Source organism: Seriola lalandi, unplaced genomic scaffold (assembly GCF_002814215.2).
Source record: "Seriola lalandi dorsalis isolate HSWRI2012SDOR001 ecotype SW California unplaced genomic scaffold, Sedor1 jcf7180002054245, whole genome shotgun sequence".
In the NCBI taxonomy this organism is placed as follows: domain Eukaryota; kingdom Metazoa; phylum Chordata; class Actinopteri; order Carangiformes; family Carangidae; genus Seriola; species Seriola lalandi.
Genome location: NW_019524798.1, coordinates 253622 through 269909, shown reverse-complemented (window position 1 = coordinate 269909; position 16288 = coordinate 253622). Strand labels below are relative to the sequence as shown.

Here is a 16288-nt window from a genome sequence, read left to right as displayed (position 1 = left end):
CTGTCTGTCTGTCTGACTGTCTGTCTGTCTGTCTGTCTATCTGTCTGTCTGTCTGTGAGTGTGTGTCAGGGGCGGTCAGCAGGAATGATATCTCCAATATGATCTTGTAGTCTCGCCCCATTTCTCCCTCAGAGGCACATTTAGAGATTCACAAACACACACACACACACACTCACAGAGTCGCTACCCGCCTCCCACAAGATTAATTGTTGTGGCTGATAAATTCCTGGTTGGTCGATAGTGTACTCCTCTGCAGCCGGCCAGCCCCTTGTGTTTGTGCTTGTGTGTGTTGTTGGCCGTTCACAGAGCAGCATGAATATCAACCGGTCTGTGGCCTCATATGTAAACTAGAGGTGCAGCCAGGGATGACTGATATGGTTGGAATCAATATGATGATACTATTGACAATATCTTGCCAATATTCATGTATATGAGTAGAAAATGACTGAAGAAGAGAGTCAGCACTTTACTTTAACCCACTATTTCACATTTGTAAGCAGAATATAAACATTTAATGGATGGTTTATAACACTGTAATGAGTTGTAAACAGCTATAAGGGCTCATGAAACTGTTTGCCAATGAACAGTATTTGTCAACATTTATTCAATAAAGACATTTTATATCATTTTATAAACACCTGTGTTTTACTCTATTGTCATCGTTTATCTATTTACACAGCAACCTTCACTTATGGATACCTCACAGGAGGGGATACAAACAATTACAGCTGCTTATAGTGTGTTATAAAAGCTCATATCGAATATGACGAATCAGTAAATAGTTTAGTTTATAAATGTAAGAAATGAATGAAAGATGTTCATCCACAAATAATGAAAATCCAAGGTGATGTTTTTTTTTTTTCACAATCCAAAACTCAACTGAATTAAATTTGGTATGATATTAATAAACATCCTCACATATGAGAAAGTCGAACCAGAGAATATTTGATATTCTTGCTGATTGACTTCAAATGAAACAACCTGAAAAAAAAAATCACGCAGCTCAATTTATTTTATTTTATGTGCTGATAAAGTTTGGCTAATGTGATGAACCTGAACCTGGTGAATTTACGTCCAACGCTCCCTTTTCCTTTTTAGTCTGCGACACCTCCTCAGAAGAATATCTGGCTTTTTAGCTGTTAAATGCTTTTCTTTATTCACCAGCAACTTGCTAAACCTGTCTGCTTGCCATGACTGTATGGTTTTGGGCAGGTATAGTAAACACTGAGTTTATCAGAGCTTTGTGTCTACTGCTGATGAAGATGAAGTTATGACATAAACCAAAACTATGCTAAGCTAAAAGTGGCTAAAAGGCTCCAGAGTTGGTTATAACTTTCTGTGGTTTCCAGAGCGATGCCTTGAACATTAATCATTTGACTGATTGGTATAAAAATATTGATTGGTGGCACTTTGAATGCTTTTATCACTTTTGTTTGAAGTGTCGTCTGCCTAATTTTCTGTCAATCCCCTGTTCTATTATTTGCCTGTATAAGTGCTTTTGTTTCAGCACTTATGTAAACAGTTTCCTCCAGTCTGCTCCTTGTGGACCAGCGAGTTGAGGAGGAGGAGGACAGCACGCCACGTTAGCGCTGAAATTTTTAGCTGAGAGGGAAACGGACAAACAAGAGACGAGAGGCGAGACAGAGAGAAAAAGAGAGGGACAGAAATTAGAGAGTTGTAGAGTGATGGATGGCAGACAGGGAGAGAGAGTGAGAGGCACTCTTTCACCCTGTGGGAAATTGGAAAATAAATTGAGTTGACACAGGCAGGTTTGCATAGAGATATTGATGCTGGGGAGTGGGAGGGGAGGTTTGGACTAGGGGCTTTAGGAGGTTCACGCGAGGCTAATCATCTCTGTACCCACCGGTTGGGATATGCAAAAGGATTCCCGGGGTTAGTAATTAGGAATTTCCATCTGCCATTGATAAAAAGATACAGTCTAGTGTGGCTGGCTGTCTTCTTTGTGTCTAATTAGATGGCTTTTCAGTTTGTCCTTTGGAACATTTCAGTCAAAATGAGGCATTCTTCTCTAGCAACAATTGTTTGGAGTCCTCCTGCAGAAACATGTCAGCTGATCCCGGAGCGTCCTGACCTCTGTTTTGCGTTGGGCAGAATAGAAAGTGGCAGCAACTGTGCGATGTCAGGTTTTGTGGTACGTTTTGATGGCTCAGAGCAAACACAGTGTGTGAGTAATGTGACGGTATCTCTCCTTAATCTTCTTCCTCGTATTCTTTGTGTTTTCCTCTACTTCGTTTTTGTCTTCTTCTGTGGTAGCGAGAGTTTAGAGACGGGGGTTTCTACTTGTGGTTTTAAACTTGCCACAGAACTTGCTCAGAAAGATCCAAACCCCCAATCATTGCTCATTTTGTTTTCCTGATCCAAACAAAGTTCGTAGACTGAGTAGACTGAACTGTTTACGTTTAGACATTTCACACTCGGAAAGGAAAAGATAAACCTGATGATACACTAAAGAAGATGCACACAATCGTGAGATGTGGTATATTACACTTGCACACATGCACACTCACATATTCTCCAGAGTTCCTCCAACCTTTCGTGTTGATGCTTGTTAGTCGGGTCCCTGTAAACTGTGGTGACAGTCGATCGATGGCCCTCCATCGCTCCTCATTGCCAAACCCAGCGCCCACCCATCCCCTCTCCTATCTGCCGCCCTCTCTATCTTCCTCCGTGCTCCTAATCATCACATCCCTCCAGCTCTACCCTTTCATCACTCTCATCCCTTCTTCTTCTATCCCCTGCTTTCCCTACCCCCCTTCTCCCTCGATGCTTCCCTGCCTCTGCTGTCATCTGAAAATCTCTCCTCCCATACAGTGTAAGCCAATTACAAGCTTGTCCTTGGCTTCTGGAGGATAAAGAAGAGGGGCTGCTCCAGCTTTCCTCTCCCTGCTTTTATTTCACTCCCTCCTCCTCCTCTTTCTCTCCCTCTGTTGTGAGAAGGTGTGAGTCATACGATGACATCCAGAATGCCTTCAGCAGATACGGATCCTTGTAGGCGTCCTTAGGAGGCCAGTCAGTCGATACCAGGCCATGATGTATCTCTGATGGATCCTTGTTAAAGCTGACAATGAGCTGACAAGAAAGGCTTTTGGAAAACACTGACTCCCCCTCAGCAAGGTCAAGGGGCAGCATTGATCCAGAGAAAGGAGAACACGTGGCTGAATGTAAAAACAATTGGCTTCAGATTGTAGTCATTTTTATTTTATTCCTTTCTCAGTAAAAAAAACACATATTTAATATTTTAAAGTCTAATTACACAAAAAATGCAACAGTTGGGTAAAATTAAAGTAAGGTGTGGTTAAAGGTCCCATATTTTACACTTTTCCTGTGTTTTATTTGAAGTTTTGATATCCATAAGAAGATATATTTGGGGTTGGGTGGTGGATCTGGATAGCCCGGGATTGGTGCATGGCTAAGAGTGGTGACTGCTTTGTTGTGACATCACAAAGGTACAGAAGTCCTGACGGCTCGTTTTAAGGCTAAGTTTCTGAATACAGGCTGTGTGTATTTTTCTGTGGACTGATCGCTTTGATACTTTCACAGTATTAATATAGAACCTAGACCTGCTTTATAATCAAAAAAGACATATAAATCTCACTTAATACAATATGGGACCTTTAAGGTGTAGTTACCTCTGTTGAAGCCTACAGGCCTGCAACACATACAACAGACAAGAATGTGTTTTCTGTTTCGGGGTCATCTTCGCGGCTCAACAGGCTTCAGATTTGTCGTAGCTTTCCAAAACAACCTCTGTGAGCATTTTCTAATCTGACCTCCCCTTCACCCGGACAACATTGTTCATCAGTGACCTCTAAAACCCATTACATGTTTGATATAAAAAATATCATTGGATTCTATTTGAATCAAAACCCGGGGACAGTTGTGGTGTTGTCTGCTTGTATTGCCAGCACTGTCACATCAGGTCAAACCACACCCACACACTCCCCTACTGAAATGGATTAGATGGAAGTTTTTGGGTGTTGATGAATTTTTTTCAGGGGCTGAAAGCTTTTTATTGGTGTTTGGTTTTTGGAAACCTGCCTGAGGTTTTCGCCTGAAAACCTGTGCAGAGTCGAAACGTAACAAAGAAAAGCTTCCAGGGTGGATTCACGCAGATTTCACCTCTCTCACTGAGATTTTCTGGGTTGCAAACATGAATGTTTTCTCTATTAGAACAAACAACAAATGGTCTAATTTCTGTGCGAGCACAGTCTCGTTTGAAACTTTCAAGTCAACTCTCGTCTCGAGCTGAGGTCTCTTATTTTGAAAAGAGGCCCTTCAGTTTCTAGGAACAGCGAGACATCAGTGAAATTTTCTTCTTTTTATTCAATTTTATTTGTGAGGGGGGAGCATACATCCCGAGCAGCTGCATGTGACCCAGCGGCTAAATAAAAACAGCAGAATCTATTTACTGGTTTCTTTAGTGACAGGCTGGAGAGGGAGAAGGGCTTTGATGGGATACATGAAGGTTTTTTCTCTTTTTCTCTCTCTTTCTTTCTCTCTGCCTCCATCGTCAGTCTCCATTTCTCTCTTCTCCGTCCACCCTCACCCTCTCTTATCTCCCTGTCTCCCTTCATTCCTGGTTGTTGGAGTGACTCACGTAGCCATCTGCTGCCCAGCAAATCCTCTCCTGCCTTATTAGCCTCCTTTTGTTTATTAACGCCACTCCTGAGACGACAATGATACCTCTATCTACCCCGTCTATCTCTTTCTCTGCTTATCCCTCTCTCCAATCACCTTTAACTCTCCCCCTCCTCTGTCCTGTCAGGCCTTTATCATGTATTCCTCTTCCACTCCCTTTCTCCTCCTCGGCTGAATTCGTCTCTGCACGCGTTGCTTCCCTTCACTGCACCTGATATCGCTTTTTTTTTTTTTTTTCCTCTCCTGATCTACCTCTTTCTTTTTGTCCTAAGAGACAGATTGTAGGAATGAGGTCAGACTGTGTGTGTGTGTGTGTGTGAGAGAGAGAGAGAGAGAGAGAGAGAGAGAGAGCGAGAGAGATTGTGTGTGTGTGTGTGTGAGTATGTGTGTGAGCATATGGATATGAATGTGAGCAGACTGTTGATGTGTTGTTGATGTAGGTGTTGCTGATGCTGATGTCATTATGATCCCCTGCAGAAATGACAACAGACACAGGAAAACACCCTGGGGGCGTGCATGTGTGTGTGTGTGTGTTTTGTGTGTGTGTGTGTGTCTGTGTGTGTGTCTGTGTGTGTGCGTGGGTGTGTGTTTAGGTTACCAAACTGAAAGAGACACGAGTTCAGATAACTGAGTGTGCTTTGGTTCTCGCAGACCTTCGGTTGAACCTGACTACTGTCATATTGCATCTTCTCGGCGACTGTATCTGCCACGATAGTTGATGGTGTTGTGGGTTTTTTTTGTTGCTTTGCACTGTGGTTTTAGCACAAACACTGGCCTTGGGAAGTAATTAGAGCCAGACGTACAACATCACAACACTTCAGCTGTTTGGTCTTTTGTGGCTGATGTGTGAAAAACACATATTGTTTTCATAGGTAATAATAAAATTAAACTATGGCTAGCTGTGCTTTACAAACTGGCAACTGAGTGTATTCACAAACATGAAAAGAAAACATCAGTCATAACATTTCAAACATGACAAAGCCGGCAAGTTCACTGTGGAAATAAGATTTATTTTGACAAAGAAGCGCTGAGAATGCACCGAAATAAAGGTGTGAGGTGGGAGCAGTTGTTTTGGGCATCAGTCAGGAGATCCAGAAGTAAAAGTCTTGCTCATTTTATGCATAAACACCAGTAGTTACTGATGGTTGGATTACATCTATGGCTTGGAAGCACATTGAACTCTCCTGGTTGAATCTTCAGTACAAAAGATGAACATTTAGATTTAGAAAATCCCTGGTGCCTTCCATTAAAAAAATCAAAGGTACAAGCTTGTGCACATAAAAGCTGAAGGAGAGACATCAACTACGAATCCCAAGTTTCATTTCTTTTTAAAAAAAAAACATCCGATGGCAGAGCATAATGGGTCAGTTTGTGATGGACTTGGTCCCATGTTGTGTCCCAAGTTTGAAGGACATCACATTTTGAATTTGCCACAGCTCAGATTTGTGCGTCTGACGAGCTTCTTCCTGGCTGATGCTCATGGGTATTGTAGTATTTAGTCTTTCGACATGGCAAATAAACAGAAAAACACCTTCGATCTCAGAAATGAAGTTGAAAGAATTAAGAACAACATAAACCTATATTACTTGTTAAATTCTCCAGGAGACTCCTGTGTTTCTATTTTGAGGAACACTGAGGATCTTGATAAGTAAAACAGAATAGACTCAGTCTCCCTCTAATTCTGGAAACTCTACATTGAAGAAAACTAAAGAAGATGATGAATGAATGATTAATGTAGAAAGTGGAAGGACAGAAAAAAACAGGCTGACATTTGGCGTGGTACGTCTCAGTTTTCTTTGTGGCCTGATGTGGATCTGAGACGATTTCTAAAGCTTTAAGAGACAGAGAATATGGAGGCTGTTCTTTTGATTTGAAACGGTGCATCAGAGCGCTCAGCCTCAGGCGAGTGGCCTCATGCTGAAAACACGCACTTGTTATTTCTCTGTGTCAGTTAAATGCCAACAGTGTGCCTTAGCTTTCCTCCCAGCGTTACACAAAGCTAAATGTAGAGATTACTCATTATATCACATTCTGTCTGTATATGTCAGCCTCTCTTCTGGGATGAGTCTCTCTTTTTCGCTCATTCATCGTGTGGCACAGATGAGCAGTGATGATGGGAGCGCTTCATTTCTGCTCCTCAGAGGGGAAAGTCGGAGCTTCATAAACTTGTTCATCAAACATCCTGTTTGAAGATCAAGAATTTTAAACTGTCTCATGGGATTGTTATCACCACAGTGCAGCCTGGATAGTGGCAGTTAAAAGAGATGTATAGTTTGATCTGGTGTCTGCAAGGTGTTTGTATGTATGTGTGTGTGTGTGTGTGTGTGTGTGTGTGTGTGTGTATCTACCTGTCGCTGTAAAGGTTAGTGTGTAGCAGTTGTTATAGATGCAGCCACCAAGCTGAGTGAGATCCATAACCCTCCATCGGTTGATAGGAGAGGCTGGCTGTGGCGTGATAGAAAGCCACGGTGCTGATTGGGTGAAACACACACACGCACACACGCTCTCAAACACACTCATACACACACATACACACACACACACACACACACACACACACACACACACTGTTATTGAGATTATTCCTTTCTTTTTTTTTTATCAAGGCTTGTTTTCCTCTGTGATCTCTGGGTAATTACATGGCTTGCTGCTTCATCAATTAAACATGAGCCACTGACATGCAGACTTCGATTGTGTGTAATATTGATCACAGATATTATGTGTGTTGGAGAGTGTGTGTGAGTGTGTGTGAGTGTGCATTTGTGTGTATGTGCATCTCTCACATACATGGAACTGGACCTGGGTATCATTTGAAGTGGTTTGGTGCCTATGTCAACACAAAAGTTGACATAGCTGAGTGTTGGCTCCAATACTAAAACATAAGGCTGCAACTAGATCATTTTCATTATTAATTATCTGCTGATTATTTTCTTAATTAATCAGTTAGTGGTTTGGTTTATTTATACAGTGTCACGGGACAAAGACACTGAGAAGGTGAAACTAGGAAACTTCTGGTATGTTTTCTTGACTAATGACTCAAAAGATTCATCAGAATATTTGCCGACTGTTTTCCCATCAGAAAAGTGATCAATTAACGCAGAGAGATTTTATTTTTACTAAGAAGACGTTTAAACATGGTTCTCTACAGAGAAGTTATTTGTTTGGTTATTTTTTTTATTGGGCCTTTATTCTCAAATACATCATTATCTTTGCAAAAGCAGCTGTGCAAGAACATTGCTCGAATAAATTACTGTATAAAATGAACACAATTATGATTTAAATGAAGAAACATCTGATCAAGGAATAAATAAACAAGACTTTTGGAACTGACAATCAATACTTGGTGCTTAAACACAGGCACACTGCATCGGTAAGGCAGGTCAGAATAAAAGCATATTCTCAGTCACAATGACACCGTGGCACAAAAGACGAAATCCTCCTCGTCGGACCAAACATCAATAAGATAAATGAATAATACAATAAACCTGAAGAAAATTTAAAATAACAAGCTGATCAAGCACAATAACTCCACAGTGTCAGACCCTCCTTGTGTCACTTCAAAGCGCCAGTCTTCCCGGAGCACTTTATCTTCATTACAAGGCCTCATATCACATGATAGCTCCGGTCAATCATTTGCATGAATTGCCGCCTTTGAACCATCTCTCCCGAGCGGAGAAGACTCCCTCTTTTGTCCTCTCTGAACAAGTGCAGATCTGCTGCGCCGCTCATGGAAAACCTCATGCAAAAGAAGCAAGGTGTTTGCTCTCAGGTCATCTGCTGCCTGTATAATTCATCGGCAACATTTCTGGCTCCCAACACATGAAATATGAATGAGACCGAGATGACCTGGAACCATATAAGAAGAAGAAGAAGAAGAAGAAGAAGGACATGACAGAGCAGGTTGATTTGTAGGTGCTCTTTACTGCCACAATAACAAGTGACTTGTTGTTTAACCTTGTGTAAAGGAATTGAACTTCACAGTGCAGCGATGTCAGACTTGACACAGTTAGCTGGTGACGTTTAAAGGCGCCTTGCGGAGTTTTCTTGTAAACAAATCGAATTTTCTGTTTTAGATTCATTGTGTTATTCAAAAAAACACATTGTGTTTATACTCGAGATCTAACAAACATATTGAATATATATTCTTTTAACTGTTTTAATTTATTTCTTATCATATTTATTTACAAGGAAGCTGATTTGCCAGCAGTCTTCATCACGTTATTCATTTATTTTATTCGCTGATTGGTTTGCACAGTTAAAACAAAAATACAGTCACTATAGAAACATATGAAACGCAGACAGAGACACACTTACATATACTCATATGTTAATCTAAAGTAAATGAGCGTGTGCAGTAGAGGTTGGACGCTAAAAGCTTAAAAAGACCTTTAGTGAAATTTCAAGGTTAAACAAACTGCATCACACTAAAGAATGTATTACTATGTGTCTTGGAGCATTACGGCGGCTAACAGTCAATCAGCGGAGTAGCCTGAGATCAACAGCAGGAAGTGACTGGTCTCTCCTGCGTGCTATCTGAAAGACTTTGCTCTATACTGCCACCAGTGGCCAAAAACTCCACTTTGTACCTTTAACCAAGTTGAAGATGGTCGCAGGCGTCTTCTCAGTTGCACACATCTGGAGTGAATGAAAGAACGCTAACACCAAGATGAATCGCCTCCTGCCGTCTATGAACATGTTGCTAACTCCGAGCATAGACCCAGCTTTAGCTTGTTTGCTGCGGCGCAGTGATGCACAGACGAAACGAGATAAGAGGCAAACAAACAAACAGACAGACAAACAGGGCTTTGCATACTGATTTTGAAATTTAAATACCAATGCAATAAATTAATATTAGAATATTTATGCCCAACCATATCTGTGACTAACTGCTCTGTACCGAGAATGGCAACATTCTAGGTAGCGACGTGCTCTTTCTTTCTTTTCTTTCACAAGTGGAAAACTGAAATATGATCTTCCTTGTAGATCCATGAATCGTGAGGTTTACTGTGAGATTTATACTATGAGATAAGGATTTTCCAACTCTGGAAAGGCGTGGCAGCAATCATTTTATTCTCTGTCTCAAAAATCGCAGAGTAAACTGAATTAAAATCAATTTCCTTTGCAAAACAAAAAAGAGTTGAGCCAGGACCCTCACTGTGCCCCTGCTGTGGTCTGATGAGGAGGATGCTTCTTTCTTTTCTTTTTCTTTTCCAACCAGTGCTCTTGTTCTTGCCTGAATTCGTCCTTTAAAACTGCCTCAACAATAAGTCCATTTTATTTTTAACACTGTGTCTGAAAATAACCAGTTCCAGATCCCCGCAGCGCCGAGCTCTCAGCTGCTGTAGTAAACCGTCTCTGCTGTACAACTCTATTCGCCTCCCCGGAGACTTGTAGTTCATACACATACCACAGTCATTCTGTATAATTAACTGCGCTCTTCCACACTCGCACCTTTGATGTTGCCCGTGCTCAGTGTCTCGCAGATCCCCACCCACTCCCTCGTCTCCCCTCCCTCTGATGAGACTGGTAGTGAAGGTGTTGCTGACAGTGCCCCCGGGTGGTGCCTCATTAACCCACATTTCAGTGGCTGATGGGAAACATTGAGAGGTGGGTGGGAGGGTTTGTGTGTGTGTATGTGTGTATGTGTGTGTGTGTGTGTGTGCGTTCATGAGGGAATGTGTCTTAGAGGGAGAAAATGGTAATGTCGAACGTTGCCTTTGAAGAAACTCTTCAGCGTCTGTTTGCGGGGATGGAAAAAGCTGGAAGCTGTTTTTCTTTTTCTTTTTTCATTTTACAACCTTTTCTCCTAATTTAGAATTCAAATCACCCAGGTGCCTCTGCATTCCTATACAGTTACCCTCATCGTCAATGCTCATGCTGTCATTCATCTAGGGTTGGAAGTTGTGCTTAAAAACAGGAAAGGCTTGTTTCATTTAATCGTACAGATTAGGATGTCCTCATTTTTTTTTGTTTTTTTTGTTTGTTTGTTCTTATCCTAATCCAACAGGGTGTCCCAGATCCACTTTATTTTCTGTGCTTTAGATTTAAAACGGACACTTCCCCGTGTGTCGCGCTTCTTGTCAGTTTTGTGTTGCACTGCTATAATGTTTTCTCAGACTCATGATCGGTTTTAAAAAGAAAAGTAATCAAAATCAACGCAGCACATTTTGGGTGTGTTATGTCGGTAGCAGCTCACTTCCGTTAAACTCCACAGCTCCAGATTTCTTTTCTTTTTTCATTTGCAAACTTGTAGTCCTCAGCCCCAGCCCCTGACTTGAGGCAGTTTATCAGACTTCACACAGCTCCCTCCCAAACCACAACAGACTTTATACAATGTTTTTCTCACATATGCAGTCGTACCCCCCAAGACCTGTAAACAGACTTGGATGTGAGTCGAGTTCCCTCCTCTTGAAGTTAAAGATGCAGGTTTTAGACCCTCGTACTTGATTTGTACGTTTTTTTCTCTGTGGTGAAGACGTTTGGTTTTGAAGGACATTCAAATCAACAAGAGCAAGTTCCGCACTGAACACAATTAATGCAAAGACTACTAGATACGATGTCTACCTTCAGTTAACCTTTTCTCCAGTGGAACCATCAGTTTCCCCTGATGCAGAAGCAAATGCTCATGTTGTCAGCGAGAGTTTTCTTTGAGGCTGCGTTACGAGCAAAAATCCTCAGATCCCGTCGCTGCCCCACCCAGGTGTTCCTCTACTCCCCTACTGCTGTTTTTTTTTCCTTTTCAGTCCTCCTCCTCCCCCTTTCCCTGCTCAGCCCTCTCTGATTTCCTCCTCGTCCCTCCTCACCTCCTTAATTTGCATCCTACCTCAGCCATTTAGTAAACTAATCCTTCTAGTAGCAGTTAATGTTCAGCCTCCACCGATCCTCCAGCGCTCCCACCTCCCTCCCCTCGCATCCGTCCATCCTCCTCCTGACAGGGGATGGAGAGGCACTTCACTTCATTAGGATTCTTGGTTCTTATTACCTGTGTGGCCCTGTGCAACCCCTCCCCTCCTTGTGTGTGTGTGTGTGTGTGTGGGTGTGTGAGTGTGTGTTTGTGTCACAGCAACAGAGTCTCACCAGCTTCAGATGCAGAGTGATTCAATTGGATGAGCTGTTGCTCTCGATTTAAACTGAGGCCGCGACTGGATTATTTTCATTACCAGCTGCGGCAGTATGGCTGCTATTGTTTTCACCTGGTGAGTCTGTGTGTGTGTGTGTGTGTGTGTGTGTGTGTGTGTGTGCATGGCAAAATGTGGTCCTGGAGACACCTACAGGGTGACACAGCTTCGAGGACTTTGGCAGGTGCTTATATGTTTTCTCTGTGGACAGATTTTGTCACTGTGATAGCATCACAATCACGATCTCTCTCTCTCACACACACACACACACACACACACACACACACACACAAGGTGAAATTAATTCTGTCACAGGCTGGTGACTAACAGCTTAAACTGTTAATTGATTGCAGTTAATTATGATTTATTTTCAGTTGATCACTGTTTTTTTGGGTGAGCACTTTAGTACAATAATTTCAGCTGAAGACAACATTAAACATTTGTGTTTATACACCTTCTAAACACTTGACCGCAGGTTTGATCATATGCGTGCATGAAATATTAGTCACAGAACAACAATAATGCGACTTGTCCAGAAGAAATTCCTTCCTGTCAGAAATCCTGCTCGAATGCAGGAATCTGTAATAATAATGGCGGTCAGGTCTTCTTATGTAAGACGCTGCGGATAAGCATCTGGATCAATAGACCGGCGCTGAGCTCAGATGGAGCGCTGAGGATTGGGGCTTAATGTGGATAGACTCCCACAGAAATACAGATGCAAACTGCTGGATTAGCACATGACTGACTCACAGGGAGGCAGGTAAACCAACAGGCAAACAGATTACTCATGTAAGACTGTGGGAGACGTGTGTCAAATATCTGAGATACATATGATGTGTATTTGGTTTTTATCTTCATCTGCGCTGCAAAGTGGTGTTTTTTTTATATATTTCTCTCCAAATCCATTAAAGGCACTTCCTTTTGGAGAATGACGGAAGTGGTCAGCTTGAATTCACGTCAGTTATGTTTTAGATGGTGATGACTAATTTTTGCAGCAGAAGGAAAAGAGTTTTACAGAACGTCTAAAAGCTCACTTGTTTGCTTCGGTTTGGGTTTGATCTTGTAACTTCATGTTGTGTGGCTTGTACACTTCCTCTTGTTTCCTCTCTTTCCTCTCTCCCTGCACTGAAGCAATTTGTAACGAGAGCTCTTGAAAAGTATTTTAGAAATTTAGTTTAGTACTATCCGTGCAACGTGATCCGCTTCTTCACAATCTGTAAGCTCGATCAGGATGCTTGAGTCTCTAATTTGTCAAAATTTGTCTGAAAACGTGTCTTCTTCCTACGATGCTGTTGCTGTCTCCAGCCTCTGGAGCTCTGCTGGTATCAGTGTGTTTAGCTACACTTTTGCCAAAGCTACTATGAACTGAAAAATACTGAGTTTAAGCTGACAGACTCCGCAGGAGCAAACAACTTTTTTACAGCGATTTCTCCACTTAATCTCAGTGTAGACGTTTCCCTTTAACCAGGAGCGAACTGTTGTCTGTTGACAAGCTTGAAGTATTAGCTAAATGTTATTCAAATGGAACTGTGTGATATTTGAATACAGGTTGTGATAGTGTGCATTTTGCATTTGCTGTTGACTATGACTTAGCGACCTGGGAGCTGCTCCACCAGCTGTCTTCTCCGTACTCCACCTGGCTGCCTCACACTCACACCCTCATAAAAGAGGAACCGGTCGGCTGTAGTTTAGTGTTCGCTGGCGTCCACGGAAACCGCTGCTGTGCAAAGTGAAACATCTCAGCAGCTGGTTGTGTTCGAGCCGTGTTTGAGGCCAGATCTGCACGCCAGCGCTCAGTGTGCGGACAGCAGTCTGCCATTTTCTGCCACACGCTGAGTGTTGAGCGCTGCGTGTCTGCGCACGCGAGCACACGCACACGCTTGTAGTACTACCACGAGGCGTTCCTTTGACTTGATTTGAAATACATTAAAATGAACTCAATATGCTTTATTGCTCTTTGGTTAAAGGTTTTATTAGTTACTCGAACAGCTTTTCACTAGCTGATTTAAAATGCAGTGTAGAAACTGAGGGCAACAACAAACACATACACAACACACAGTTGTCTTCTTGACTCTACAGCCACACAGCACCCAGACATGACTGAGCAGGCCGCTGTCTTTGTTTTCCAAAAGCTCATCGCTCCCACACTGAAGTGCAAAGCTGGCATTTTCAGATTTAGCCACTCCAGAGACCGGTTTTATTTATTTATTTATTTTTAAAGTTTTTGAGTCTGAAAACAACAGGCCAGTGGATAGAGGGACAAAACAGAGGTAACAAGACAAATGTAAGCCTCAGCGTGTCTGACTGTGCGTCCTCTCCTTGTCTTGGCCTCACCGTGAGGTCTGGCAGGGCCGACACACTCCCGCTGTTCCCGCCTCCAGCTGTGCTAACGTTAGCTAACCACTTTCATTCACACAGCAAACAGCAAACAGCAAACAGCCTCAGATTCAGACACACACGCTGAGCAACAGCACACGCTGGAAGGAGGTGAACACTTTCATGCCATGTTGGTTTTTACGAGTGATTAAATATCGTTAACCCCGTCCACCTGACAGAGTTCTGCCGAGGACTGTTACAGACTGCAGACGCCAAGTTTCTTATTGTAAATTCAAATATTTGTTTTCTGTAAGTTCTGAACAGAATGGAGTCTTATACAGCGCTATACATAAACTTTCAGACAGACAGAGAGAGGTTGTTGCCTGTAAACACAATGGCGGCGGCGGCCAGGAGAGAAAGGGACGCCGCCACTCTCGCCCTCTTTCGCCTGATTGGATGAAGGTTGAACTTTAATGAACTTGTAGCTGCAGCCTGCGAGAAAACCAAGGAAGCTGATATTACTGGTGTCTGAGTTCCTCGGATTATACACCTCTTCGCCAGCAGTGGCTGTAAACTGAAATGCTTTTTGGGAAAAATTTGATTGTCTGGTTTTTGGTCAATAAACAATGTTTATATCAGTTAGCTAAACCTGCCATCGCCTGTAGGTTGTGCCATGTTTCTGGCCATTTTACAACCTCTGTTTTGCTACATGATTCAATTAGAGTGGGTGGATCATAACAATCGTCATAGCATAACGGTGCAGGGCTGTTTGTAGGATTACAGTGTACATGTGCAGCTAATACAGTGGCAACATTTTTTTTTGGTATATTTTCATGTTGTTAATACTCTGAAATGACTCTTCTGACGCCTCAGTAGAGCTTTATCTTTATTTTCTTGATTCTTACATTTTACACACATGCTGTGTAGTTGAAATTCTTAGTTGTGCATGTTGATGTGTGTTCATTTGTGGAAGACTTAGCTTTGAAATCTGATGCTTGATGACTGGCTGCAAAGCAACAATGGAATCGGATGCAGTTTGGATCACGGAGGTCAATCAATCTGCAATTTCAGCTGGAATACTCTTAATGTAATACCTTTGTTTATTATTAATATGCATTTTTAGTGGTGGATACTGTATGTTTTATTCACAGCTGGATCCTATTGTTTTTAGCAGCTGTAACTTCTCTGCTTTCCCCTGAGAATGAGAGTGTTTGTGGATGATTCTCCTGACAGGAGTGAAGAATACGTTTACTTCTTTTTAATATAACTGTTTTTATGGAACCCCGGTCTGAGATAAGATAAATTTATGTCTATGAAATTATGAGAATATTGAGGTATGTGAGGGTGAGATATTGCCAGACAGACTTACACACACACACACACACACACACACACACACACACACACACACACACACACACACACAGGAAACAGCTGGACCAGCCAGATGGAGTTGTGACACTGTATGTCTGTAAGGAACTCTATAGGTGTCAAAAACCATGGATCACCTTATTATCACCTCTTCTACCACTGCATAAGGTCCAAAAGATATTCAGTCTGCAGCATGCACACACACACACACACACACACACACACACACACACACACACCAGTAATAAGACATGCCTACAGAAACACTTCTGCATAGTTTAGGAGGCTCTGAAGCGCCCATGAAGAGGGGATGAATGAAATGGGCCAGAAAGGCAGGGAATTGGCTCAGTGATTTAAACGCTTGCTGGATAAAAAGGGGAAAAAAATAAAATAAATAAATGGGTCACTTCAGTCAGTGCCGATAACCAATTTCTCATTCCCTCTCTGAAAAGCCTATCGGTTTCAGTGGGATTGTCACAGCGAGGTTACTGTGAGAGGGAGAGTCTGCCGGCGTTCAAAGTCGAGCTGGAAGTACAGAACGCAGCGAAATAAAGTCTTGTTTTAAATCAACGGATCTGGGGACAGACAAAGTGTGAATGAAGTAAGTTGGATAATATTTTTTTTTTTACAGAGGATGAGCAGAAGCCTGATGGAGGGGTGGGGATCCACTGGAGGCCCTGTCAGTCATGCAGCACTCCTGGGATGGAGGCGGGTGGTGGTGGAGGGGTTCGTCCCTCAGTGACGGCCACTTGTCAAAAGCTTTGGATGATGCAGCCACAGCACTCTCCATCCCAGCATCCCATGGGGGGGAAGGGAGGGGAGAT

At 42.4% G+C, this 16288-nt stretch overlaps 1 protein-coding gene across 2 annotated transcripts in view; it reads left to right on the top strand.

Annotated features, from left to right (window-relative positions):
* The window catches only part of arhgef49 (Rho guanine nucleotide exchange factor 49), a 60695-nt gene that overhangs the window by 19664 nt on the left and 24743 nt on the right, over positions 1-16288 (top strand). The window lies entirely within an intron of this gene.